We start from the raw sequence: 12,400 nt of genomic DNA on the forward strand, positions 1-12,400 counted from the left end.
TCATACGTGCTTATGGAAAAGAACTTGCATGAAATCTTTTGTCCTACCCTCCCGTGGCAGTGGGGTCCTAGCGGAAACTAAGGGATATTAAGGCCTCCTTTTAATAGAGTACCAGACCAAAGCATTAACACATAGTGAATACATGAATTCCTCAAACTACGGTCATCACCGGTAAGTATCCCGATTATTGTCACTTCGGGGTTAACGGATCATAACACATAATAGGTGACTATAGACTTGCAAGATAGGATCAAGAACTCTCATATATTGATGAAAACATAGTAGGTTCAGATCTGAAATCATGGCACTCGGGCCCTAGTGACAAGCATTAAGCATAGCAAAGTCATAGCAACATCAATCTCAGAACATAGTGGATACTAGGGATCGAACCCTAAGAAAACTAACTCGATTACCTGATAAATCTCATCCAACCCATCACCGTCTAGCAAGCCAACGATGGAATTACTCACGCACGGCGGTAAGCATCATGAAATTGGTGATGGATGAAGGTTAATGATGACGATGGCGACGGATTCCCCTCTCCGGAGCCCCGAACGGACTCCAGATCAGCCCTCCCGAGAGGTTTTAGGGCTTGGCGGTGGCTCCATATCGTAAAACGCGATGAATCCTTCTCTCTGATTTTTTTTCTCCCCGAAAGCAAATATATAGAGTTGGGGTTGAGGTTGGAGGAGCTCCAGGGGGCCCACGAGGTAGGGGGCGCGCCCCACCCTCGTGGATAGGGTGTGGCCCCCCTGGTCTTCATCTTTTGCAAGGATTTTTTATTATTTCTAAATAGACGTTCCGTGAAGTTTCAGGTCATTCCGAGAACTTTTGTTTCTGCACATAAATAATACCATGGCAATTCTGCTGAAAACAGCGTCAGTCCGGGTTAGTTCCATTCAAATCATGCAAGTTAGAGTCCAAAACAAGGGCAAAAGTGTATGGAAAAGTAGATACGATGGAGACATATCAGTGGCCGACACCCTCATTGGGCTTCCGCTTGAAGGTTGCTGAGTACACGTCGTGTAAACGACGATAAGTGGTGAGAGCGTGTATGAAGAAGTACACCCCTGCAGGGTTAACATCATCTATTCGAATAACCGTGTCCGCGGTAAAGGACTACTTGGTTGCCTATCCAGTTCATAGACAAGTAAATGGATACTCCTAAAAGCCTCAAGACAAGTGTGAGTGCCGTGGATGGCCATTCCATAGGATGATGGAGGAGGGTCCATGGTAGTGTATTATTGTGGTGAGTAGTGGACTCGTGTGCGCAAAATATTTACAAATTGTTGTCTAGCAGGATAGCTTAGCCAAGAGTCAAAGCTGGCTTGCTGCAATAACCCCACTATCCTTCTTGAGAATGTTGCATGTACAGTAGGATCTGTTGTAAGACTTGCTGAGTACCTTTGTACTCATGTTTGCTTAATTACTGTTGTAGAAGAGAACACCGCCCCTCCGACGGGTTTTATGTAGATATCGACGTTGATGAGTGACTTGCCACCCAGGTGGTGATCCCGAGCCGTGGATGGCCTTGTAGATAGACATGCTTCGTCAAGTCTTCTTGCTTTCTAGTTGTCTGTACTCAGACAAGTTTGCTTCCGCATGTGCTTGTATGTTTGTATGACTTGAGTATCGGGTCGTGTGACCCCTACCTGTATGAACATATGTTGTATGGCTCTCTAGAGCCTTCTAAATAAAGTACTTTAAGTTGTAGAGTTTTGTTGTGATGCCATGTTGTATATACCCATATCGAGCATATTGTGTGTATGTTTGAAATGCTTGGTATGTGTGGGATCCGACAATCTAGTTGTTTATCCTTGGTAGCCTCTCTTATGGGGAAATGTAGTCTTGTGCTTCCATGAGCCATAGTAGTCCGCTACAGCCTGGTTCACCGGAGTCCTGCTAGCCCAGCTCTACTGCCCCGGAACACTTGACTGGCCGGCATGTGATTCACTTCGCTCATGTGTCTGTCCCTTCAGGGAAATGTCACGCGGAGACATCCGGAGTCCTGTTAGCCTGCTACAGCCCGGGTTCCCGGAGTCCTGTTAGCCCAATTGCTACAGCCCAGATTCATACACTGTTGACAGATTGTTTGATGTTGATTCATGTATGCTTGTCCCCGTAAGTTAGTGCCACTTTGGTTTCAGGACTAGTCATGTCGGCCCGGGTTCTCTGTCATATGGATGCTAGCGACACTATCATATACGTGAGCCAAAAGGCGCAAACGGTCCTGGGCCATGGTAAGGTGACACCCGTGGGAGTACCGTGCGTGAGGCCGCAAAGTGATATGAGGTGTTACAGGCTAGATCAGTGTGAATTTGAATCGGGGTCCTGAGAGCGTTGGCATTAGAGCCGGACTGCCTGTAGGTTCATTATGCCGAACTGGTCGATGTCCAGTCTAGAAATGCTTTAGTTATATGTAGGGGAATTGATTGTGGGAGGGAACGTAAGGCTATTTTACTCCTTTACCTTATGCCCTCTGATCTGAGTCATCCTCTTCTGTTTCTACGTGGGTTAAGGACTAGGATCTCATCTTCTATCAAGTTCACGTGTTACTAATCTATAGAATCTTAGGATTGTTGGTTCCAGGACTCAGTTTAGTTTCTACTACTTTTAGTATGTTGTTAGTGAAACCAGAACCTTGATATGATGTTGTTGAGTGGTTTTGCCAACTGTTATGAATGTATCAAATCTTTTTCTGAGCATTTACAGCCGTTATGCTGTCCGATTTCTCCTAGAAAATTCTAATGCCTTTGCATTATTTTGTGCTTTCAGATGGCCAACCGCACCCAGAATCAAGTGGTTCATTTGACTCGATGCCTCGATGTACCTGGTCACACGGCCATGCTAGTCCGTGTGATGACCGAGGCGGGCTATCGATGGTATCCTGAATATACCGTTGAGGAGCAATATCGAGACTTCAACCCGAGCCAATATCTTTGCACAGTCAGGATATACCCTTCCTATCTTGGAGCTACTGAATCCCTACATTGTTCATATAGACTTGGGATTACCATCGAGATGTCCGTGCAGGATGCAGCTTACTCGATGATGACCATCATGCGAGCTAGACTTCCTTTGCTTCGGAACACTGAGTTCCGCAATATGCCAGCATCACTTCCTGGTGCAGAAGTTTACTACCAGGCTCTCTACGCTGACTCCTCCCATGAGGATTCGCTAATCCACACCACCACAGAGATGCTTGAGGACAAGGACCGTGAGAATCGTGCCTTGCATATGAAGCTTTTCAACAGTCGAGCTGATCACTGGGCCACTCTGACACGGTTTGCGTCTGGTCTGCCGGATCGGATGGGCTGGCATGATGTAGGAGGCATCACCCCTCCCCGTGGGCACCATCTGCCACCGTTTGTTGGACCAAGGCCACATCCGAGTCCTTATGGACCGCAAGCTCCATAGAACCGACTGTTTCCAGATGATCATGTTCAGCTCCCAGGATATGTTGGTAATCTCTATGAAGATTACTACGGAGACATCTGAGTTGGTAGCCGGTAGTAGTTTCATTAGTATTGTAACAGTTGTATTTCCACAGTCCTGCGCGTCTGGTGGAATATGACCTAGTGTGTACTGAATTCCGGAGGTGTAGAAAAATAATGTATGGGAGCTTGGAATGCCTCTGATGAGATGTAATGTTCCTCATCGTAGTTGTACTTGAGCTTGGGCTTGTACTAAACTATGTATGGTGTGTATGACTGATGGTATATATATATGGCAGTTTCTGTATTACCATGTCGTACGGATGAACATCTCTGCATTTTGTGTCATCCATTACATTCTGCATTCTTATGCCACGGTTTTGCCATCCTTGTCTAAACCGTTGTTTTGTTTTCCTAGGATGGTGAACACCCAAAGCACCCCTACTGTTCAGGAGCAGGGTGAAGCCAGTGGAGCTAGGGATGGGAATCTGCCCCATCCACCTTCCTTGGCTGAAGTCATGTTGGAGGCAGAAAGGAAAAACGCGAGACCAACCGGTTGTAAGAACGCATCGAGCAGAATACTGCACGTTCTCAGAGGAACGACTTGGTGTGTCTCAACGATTTCATCAAGCTGACTCCACCAACCTTCCATCATTCTGTCAAGCCTCTCGATGCGGATGATTGGCTTCGCAGAATTACCCATAAGCTACGTTCTGCATGCGTAGCCGAAGCTGACAAAGTCACTTACACTGCTTATCGCCTTGAGGGCCCTACTAGCTTTTGGTGGGAAAACAATGAAGCTATGCGCCCAGCCGGCCAGGTTACCACTTGGAATGAATTTAGCACGGCTTTCTGTGAACACAACATTCCGGAGGGTCTTATGGATCGCAAGAGAGAGGAATTCTGTAACTTCACCCAAGGCAGACTAGCCGTGGATGCCTACAGCCGTGAGTTTGGGAACTTGGCATGTTATGCACCTGAGGAAGTGTCCACCGATGCTAAGAAGCAGGCGAGGTTCCGAAAGGGACTTAGCCCCAAGCTTCGCCATGACCTCCGTTTGCACGAGTGCACCTCCTTCCAGAAGCTTGTGAACAAAGCCATCAGTGCTGAGACCGGTCAAACTGACTTTGAGGCTACACGTAAGCATTCCGGTGCTTTTGGTTCTTCATCCGGCTCTGGTTCTCAGAAGCGCCGGGTGTGGATTCCAAACACAGCTCTGCCACCCAGGTTCACTTCGAGGCCATCCTATGAGGCGCCTCGCCCAACCCAGCAGTACACACCGCCTAAGGCTTATGGTGGACCGGCCGCCAATGCTGCTTCGCGCACCAACACTGTGACATACTTCAAGTGCGGAGAGCCGGGTCACTACAGTCGAGAGTGTCCCCAGAACAACAACCCCAACCAGTCTGGAAAGTCCGTTGGCCGTGGTAAGCCAGCGGGAAAGGTGTATTATGCCAAGACAGCCACCACTGCACATGGCCATCTTAACTATGTCTCGGCAGAGGAGGCTCATGATGATCCTAATGTCGTCCTCGGTACGCTCCTTGTTAACTGCCATCCGGCATCTTTTCTTTTCGATACTGGAGCATCTCATTCATTAATATCTGAGAGCTATGCTCGGTTGCATAACACCACATTTTGTGACATGCCCACCACCATGGAAATACAAACCCCTAGCTCTAGATGGAAAACTTCTAGAGTAAGCCATGGGAATGAGATTCTTGTAGAGAGGCTTGTCTTCCTTGCATCCTTAATATCCCTCAAGTCCTCGAACATAAATATCATCTTAGGTATGGACTGGATGTCAGCCCATTATGCTAAGATTGATTGTGCCACTAGAACTATTCAACTTACTCACCCATCGGGCAAGACAGTCAATGTCTTAACCCGAGTGGCCAAGCGTTAGCTCTACTCCCTAAATGCCAACCCTCTTCCAGACCTTGAAGATATTCCGGTAGTCCGTGACTTCCCAGATGTCTTTCTAGAAGAATTGCCACGTGTTCCACCTGACAGGGATGTCGAGTTCGTGATAGATCTTGTACCGGGAACCGTTCCAATCTCTAGAAGACCCTATAAGATGGCACCCCTAGAACTAGCTGAGCTTAAGAAACAACTCGATGAGTCCTTGAAAAAGGGTTTCATCCGTCCTAGTTCCTCTCTGTGGGCTTGCCCCGTCCTCTTCGTCAAGAAGAAGGATGGTACGGATCGGATGGTTGTAGATTATCGAACCGTCAACTTGGTCACCATAAAGAACAAGTATCCGCTTCCCAGGATCAACGATCTGTATGATCAGCTCGTTGGATCCCCAGTCTTCTCCAAAATGGATTTGAGGTTGGGCTACCATCAAATCAAAATCAAGAACGGGGACATTCCCAAAACGGCCTTTGTTACTCGTTATGGCCAATACGAGTACACCGTCATGTCCTTCGGTTTAACCAATGCCCCAGCCACCTTCTCCCGGTTAATGAACTCGATCTTCATGGAGTATTTCGATAAATTCGTCGTGGTATACCTCGATGATATACTCATCTACTACAAGAATGAGGAAGAACATACCGAACATCTAAGGCTAGTATTGAGAAACTTCGAGAGCATCGCCTTTATGCCAAATTATCCATATGTGAATTTTGGTTGCTAGAAGTGACCTACCTAGGCCATGTAATCTCTGGTAAGGGTATTGTTGTCAATCCCGAGTGAGTTCAAGCTGTCCTTGATTGGACTCCACCTGAAACAGTTAAGCAAGTTTGGATTTTCTCCAAGGTTGCTAAACCTCTAACTGAACTCCTCAAGAAAGATAAAAAGTTTGAGTGGACCCCACAGTGCGAGTTCAGCTTTCAGGAACTGAAAAGATGCCTGACATATGCTCCCGTACTGGTACCACCAGATTTCTCCAAGGACTTTATTATCTATTAAGACGCCTCGGGAGAAGGACTAGGTTGCATACTCATGGAAGATCGTCATGTAATTGCCTATGCTTCACGGCAGTTACACGCACACGAGGAAAACTATCCCACACATGATCTAGAGCTTGCAGCTGTAGTCCATGCACTTAAAACTTGGCGACATTACCTTCTCGGTAATCATTGCGAGAACTTCACCGATCACCAAAGTTTGAAATATATATTCACCCAACCGGATTTGAATCTCAGGCAAAGACGTTGGGTCGAGTTGATCTCGGATTATGACTTAGGGATAACTTACACCCCAGGAAAATCCAATGTTCTGGCTGATGCACTAAGTCGTAAATCCTATTGTAACAACCTGATGTTACAACAAGGTCAACCACTTCTCCATGAGGAATTTCGGAAGCTTAATCTTCACATTATTCCTCAAGAATTCCTATCTACCATGGTGGCGAAACCGACCCTCATGGATCAGATCATAACCGCCCAGCGGTATGATAAGGGGATATCTCGGATCAAGCAGAACATTGCTAGCGGAGTTGCTAAATGTTTCTCTGTGAATGATCAAGGTGTTGTCTTCTTTGAGAACCGCCTAGTGATTCTCAAGAAACAGCAACTACGACAACAGATCCTTAAGGAAGTTCATGATTCTCCTCTCACCATTCATCCGGTAGAACTAAAATGTATGAAGACCTATGCCAGAGGTTTTGGTGGACTAGGATGAAGAGAGAAATCGCTCAATATATTGCAAATTGCGACGTCTGTCATCGTGTTAAGGCAGAGCATCAATGGCCTACTGGCACCGTTCAACCTTTAGCTATTCCTGAATGGAAATGGGATAAAATCAGTATGGAATTCATCACCAGGTTTCCCAGGACCAAGAAAGGGAATAATGCTATTTTCGTTGTCATTGATCGCCTCTCCAAAGTAGCCCACTTCCTACCTGTTCGGGAGAGTATAACCGCTAGCCAGCTGGCAGACCTGTATATCTCTCGAATAGTGTCTCTTCATGGTGTTCCATTGGAGATTAACTAAGACCGTGGGAGTCTCTTCACCTCTCGATTCTGGGAAAGTTTCCAAAATGCTATGGGGACTCGTCTCTCCTTTAGCACCGCCTTCCACCCTCAATCAAGTGGTCAAGTAGAGCGAGTCAATCAAATTCTGGAAGATATGCTCCGGGCTTCAGTTATCTCATTCAGAATGGATTGGGAGAAATGCCTTCCATTTGCTGAATTTTCTTACAACAATAGCTATCAATCTAGCTTGGGCAAAGTTCCTTTTGAAGTTCTCTATGGACGAAGGTGTTGAACGCCTCTTAACTGGTCAGAAACCGGGGAAAGACAATTCTTTGGCCCGGATATGATCCAGGAAGCAGAAGAGCAAGTTCGCATTGTTCGTGAAAAGTTGAAAACAGCCCAATCCCGTCAAAAGAGCCAATATGATCGTAAACATAAGGCCATGACTTTTGAAGTCGACGAGAAGGCTTACCTTCGGGTTACCCCAACGATTCGGTATAAAGGCAAATTGGCTCCTCGTTACATTGGTCCCTTTTGCATTCTTGCCAAACGAGGAGAAGCTGCCTACCAATTGGAACTTCCTCCGCATCTTTCCAGAGTTCATGATGTCTTCCACGTCTCTCAACTAAGGCGTTGCTTCTCGGATCCTATCCGTGGAGTGGACCACGGAACGCTTGATCTCCAAGATAATCTCACATACCGGGAATATCCCGTTCGTATCCTTGATCAAGCCGAGCGTACCACTCAATGCCATAACGTCAAGTTTTTCAATGTTCAATGGTCACACCATTCTAAGAAAGAAGCCACTTGGGCAAGGGAGGATTGCCTTCGACTTGAGTAGCCCACCTTCTTCCCGCCGGACCCTAAATCTCGGGACGAGATTCTTTTGAGTGGGGGTGAGTTGTCACACCCTAGCTAGTTCATGCATTAGAGAGCTTGCATCATGTTTAATTTATCAGAAACTTGGAAATGGGGATGACAGAACCCCCAGCACCCCCCTGATAAGAACTAGGGTTTACTAAAAATATTTTCAATGAACCTCAAATGCCCTTCTAAAATATTCATCATCTTTGCCTTGGTCCTAAACCTCTGACAAAAATGATGCACAAATTGCTAGGCCATCCTAAGGTCACTGGATTAAATCTTTAGCTATTTGAATTTGGGCATTTAAATGCTAATGAATATTTTAAATGCTCAAATAATCCTAAACTAAAATGTTCCATGTTGGATTTATTCCAAACAGTGGCCATGTGAAGTTTGGTGATTTTTGAAAATGCCTAGCTATTTTTAGAAATGCCACAAACCTGAAGAAATAAAACAAAACATAGTTAAATAAAGAGAGAGAGAGAGAGAGAGAGAGAGAGAAAGGCTAGAGGCCACTTACCTGGCCGGCCCACCTGGCGGCCCAGCACTGCGCTGGCTCATGCCAGCCAGCTGCTTCCTCCCGCCAGGAAGGTAGGCAAGAGGTGACGCCGGCGCCCGAGAGCTCGCCACCGCGCCACCTGCTTGCCGCTTCGATCGCCTGGACACCTGGGCGAGCTCCATGTTGCCGCCTCGACCCCGCAAACACCTCGCTCACTCCCCTGCTCCTCTCTCTCGCCCTCTCCTCACCATGGCCGACGCTCCCGCCCCCGCGCCGCCGTAGCTCTCGCAGCCACCGTCATCCCCGGGCCACCCTGTCGTGTCCCTGAGCTTCGCCGTCGTCTGCTACGTTGAGCTAGCCGAGTCCCGGGCGCTCGCACGCCCTACATCGTCTTCTTCAACCTCGGCTTCACCGAACGCCGCCGGAGATCCCCTCCGCCGTCACCGCCGCACCAGCTCGTCCCCGACCTCGCCGTCTGCTCCGCCGTGATCACTGTGAGCTCAGCTACCTCCCCATCGTCTCCACTTGCCTTCTCGAGCGCCACAGCGACCGCACCAAGCTCGGCCGCACCCGCCGCCGCCACCGCACGTCGCCGTTGTGGCCACAACCACGTTGGCTTGAAACTGAGCATGCCATCGTCTTCACCGCACTCGCAAGAGCCCGTAGCATCACTCCACGCTCCTCGTCGTGCCTCCTAGAGACGAGTTCGAGATCGTCGGAGCTTCGGCCGCCGCCACACTCGTCGCCGGCGATGTTTCCGGCCACCCCAGCTCCACTCACTTCCAGCACTCAATGCGGCTTGCTCCTAGCTACCCGTAGATGGTCTCCGCCGCCCATTTGGTTGTCGCAGGACAAAACCCGCACCGCTCCACCGCGTCTGGCATTGCGATCGGCTAAACGCCGGCGAGTTTGACCCCGCTGACCCAGTTTGACCTTGGGTGGGTCCAGTTTGACCTCCCCCTAGGGTCACTGACGTGTGGGCCATGCCCCTGTTTAGTTTAGGTGTCAGATCAGTTAGCCCTAATTAACTTAGATAATTGGTTGACTCGCTGACATGTGGGCCCAGGCCCTAATTAACTTAGATTAGTGCTAACGTAACACTAACTAGCTATGTTAGTTAGTTGTTACACTGACATGTGGGTCCCAGCCGTCAAGTTTGACCTGGGCTGGCGCCTTTGACCTGCTAACGTCACCCTGACGCAATGCTGATGCAGTAATTCAATTACTGGATTTATTCTTATATAGGAAATTCCAAAAAATGTTCTAAACTTCAAAAATTCATAGAAATAAATCTGTAACTCCAAATGCAAAGATTTATATATGAAAAATGATCAGAAAAATCCAATATTTGCATCTGTAATGGTTTCATGCATGTCAGAACACTTTAACCTTGCTGTTTAAGTGAAACAAGCTAATGCACTAATGTGACCTCATGCCGTGAGCTTATATTTGAATCTTTGATTCAAATGGACTCAAACCAACTTGTTTTAGAATGCATTAGCCAAAAAACAACCATATTGCCATGTCATAGCATGCATCATAATTTTGCATATTGTCATGTGATGATTGTGTTCCGTTGTGTCTTTCGTGGTAGGTTCTGCCTCTGAGGATACCTTCGAATATCCAACTGAAGGGAAGTACCCTACTACCACTCCATCAGGCAAGCAGCCCCATTGATCATATTGATACAATCCCATGTTCTCGCTCCTGCTCTCTTTTACTTCATTAAGACAACAATGTTTCAAACTGCTGTGTGATGCGGTAGTTGAACCTTTTCCTCTACATGACCTATCATTGCACCTATCATTGCCACAGTAACTAGATGAAACCCACTAGCATGTGTAGGAGTTGATTGAGCCATGTCTGTGTTTCCTACCTTGCTATGCCTGCTATGCTTAGAGTTGTATCAGGTCTGGTTCATCTAGGTGATGGGCTAGAGTGAAATGAATATGTCGGTAATGTGAGTGATGCGTTGAACACAATTTGGTAAAGGTATCGATGAGAGGCCATGTAGGAGTACATGGTGGGTTGTTTCATTGGAACCATCCTTAAGTCCCGAGATCTGCACGTGTGATTTAAGAACCAATTACTACCATGCATTGGGATCCTTAATTGACCCTCTCGGCTTCTTAACCACCCTAGTCCTCTGTCCAGGAGTTGCAACTAGTTTCTGGTATTTGTAGGATATGTGTTAGCGGCCGCGTGTAGCGCTGACCCTAGGGGTGGGCTATGATGCGGTAGATACACCGTGGCCGGGCATGCCAGGTGCCCGTTTGGTGTCTCGGGAACCTTGTACACATCGTTCGGGGCCGTATGTGGAAACCTCGGCCGGACTCCCAGCAGATGGAACCTGGATAGGCGATGAACCTGGACTAGAGACTTGAGTGTTTAGGTAGGACGTGGCCGACACCCTCGTTGGGCTTCTGCTTGAAGGTTGCCGAGTACATATCGTGTAAACGATGATAAGTGGTGAGAGCGTGTATGAAGAAGTACACCCTTGCAGGGTTAACATCATCTATTCGAATAGCCGCACCGTGTAAATAGATTTTCTTGTTTTTGTTTTTCCCTTTTATTTGCTTGTTCAAGAAAAACCAAAAACTCCAAAAATAATTTAGTGTGTTTCTCTGAATTACTTTTCTTTTCACTGAGTCATATCGAGGAGAACACCACGATGAAAATGTTAAGTGCCTCTTATATGCATTATTGTTGATCTAACTAAGAGCCCATATTACCTTGTCTTCTCCTTTTTGAATAAAATGTTTGTAGATTCCAGCTTAGTCCACGACACTCTTGCACTATTATTATTTTCAAATCGTTCGGTCATGCAAGTGAAAGGCAATAATGACGATATGTGTTGAACTAGTTGTGGCAGAGAGAAACGGGTATGAATTCAACTTGTTCTGTTTTTGTAAATATGTTTAACCTAGTATCTACGATTCAGCCTATTATGATCAAACATGTTTGCAATGATAATTAGAGATTATAGTTTCTCATGCCATGCTTAAGTAGATAGGAGTGGATAATGATTTATCTTGGATGTCAACATTGCGTTAAAATGATTGTGATGTAGTATGATGTTATGGTATCCTCCTCTGAATGTTCGAGTGGCTTGACTTGGCACATGTTCATGCATGTAGTTGAATCAAAACCAACATAGCCTCTATGATATTTATGTTCATGGTGTTCATATCCTACTCATGCTAGTATCCAATGTTACTTATGCATAATGCATGTTCCTGACCGTTTTCGCTCTCTAGCTGGCTGATACGTCTCCAACATATCTATAATTTTTGATTGCTCCATGCTATATTATCTACTGTTTTAGGCAATATTGGGCTTTATTTTCCACTTTTATATTATTTTTGGGACTAACCTATTAACCGGAGGCGCAGCCCAGATTTGCTGTTTAATGCCTATTTCAGTGTTTTGAAGAAAAGGAATATCAGACGGAGTCGAAACGGAACGAAATCAACTGGAGAAGTTATTTTTGGAAGGAAACACACCCGATGGACTTGGACCCTACGTCAAGGAAGGAATGAGGTTCTCACGAGGGTGGGGGGCGCGCCCCCTGTCTCGTGGGGCCCCCGTGGCTCCCCTGACGTACCTCCTGCACCCATATATACCTACGTGACCTAAAACTTCCAGAACGCAACATAGATCGGGAGTTCCGTCGCCAGAAGCTTT

The sequence above is a fragment of the Triticum urartu genome, chromosome 4A, assembly GCF_056163025.1.
Source record: "Triticum urartu cultivar PI428250 chromosome 4A, HENAU_Tu73, whole genome shotgun sequence".
Lineage (NCBI taxonomy): Eukaryota > Viridiplantae > Streptophyta > Magnoliopsida > Poales > Poaceae > Triticum > Triticum urartu.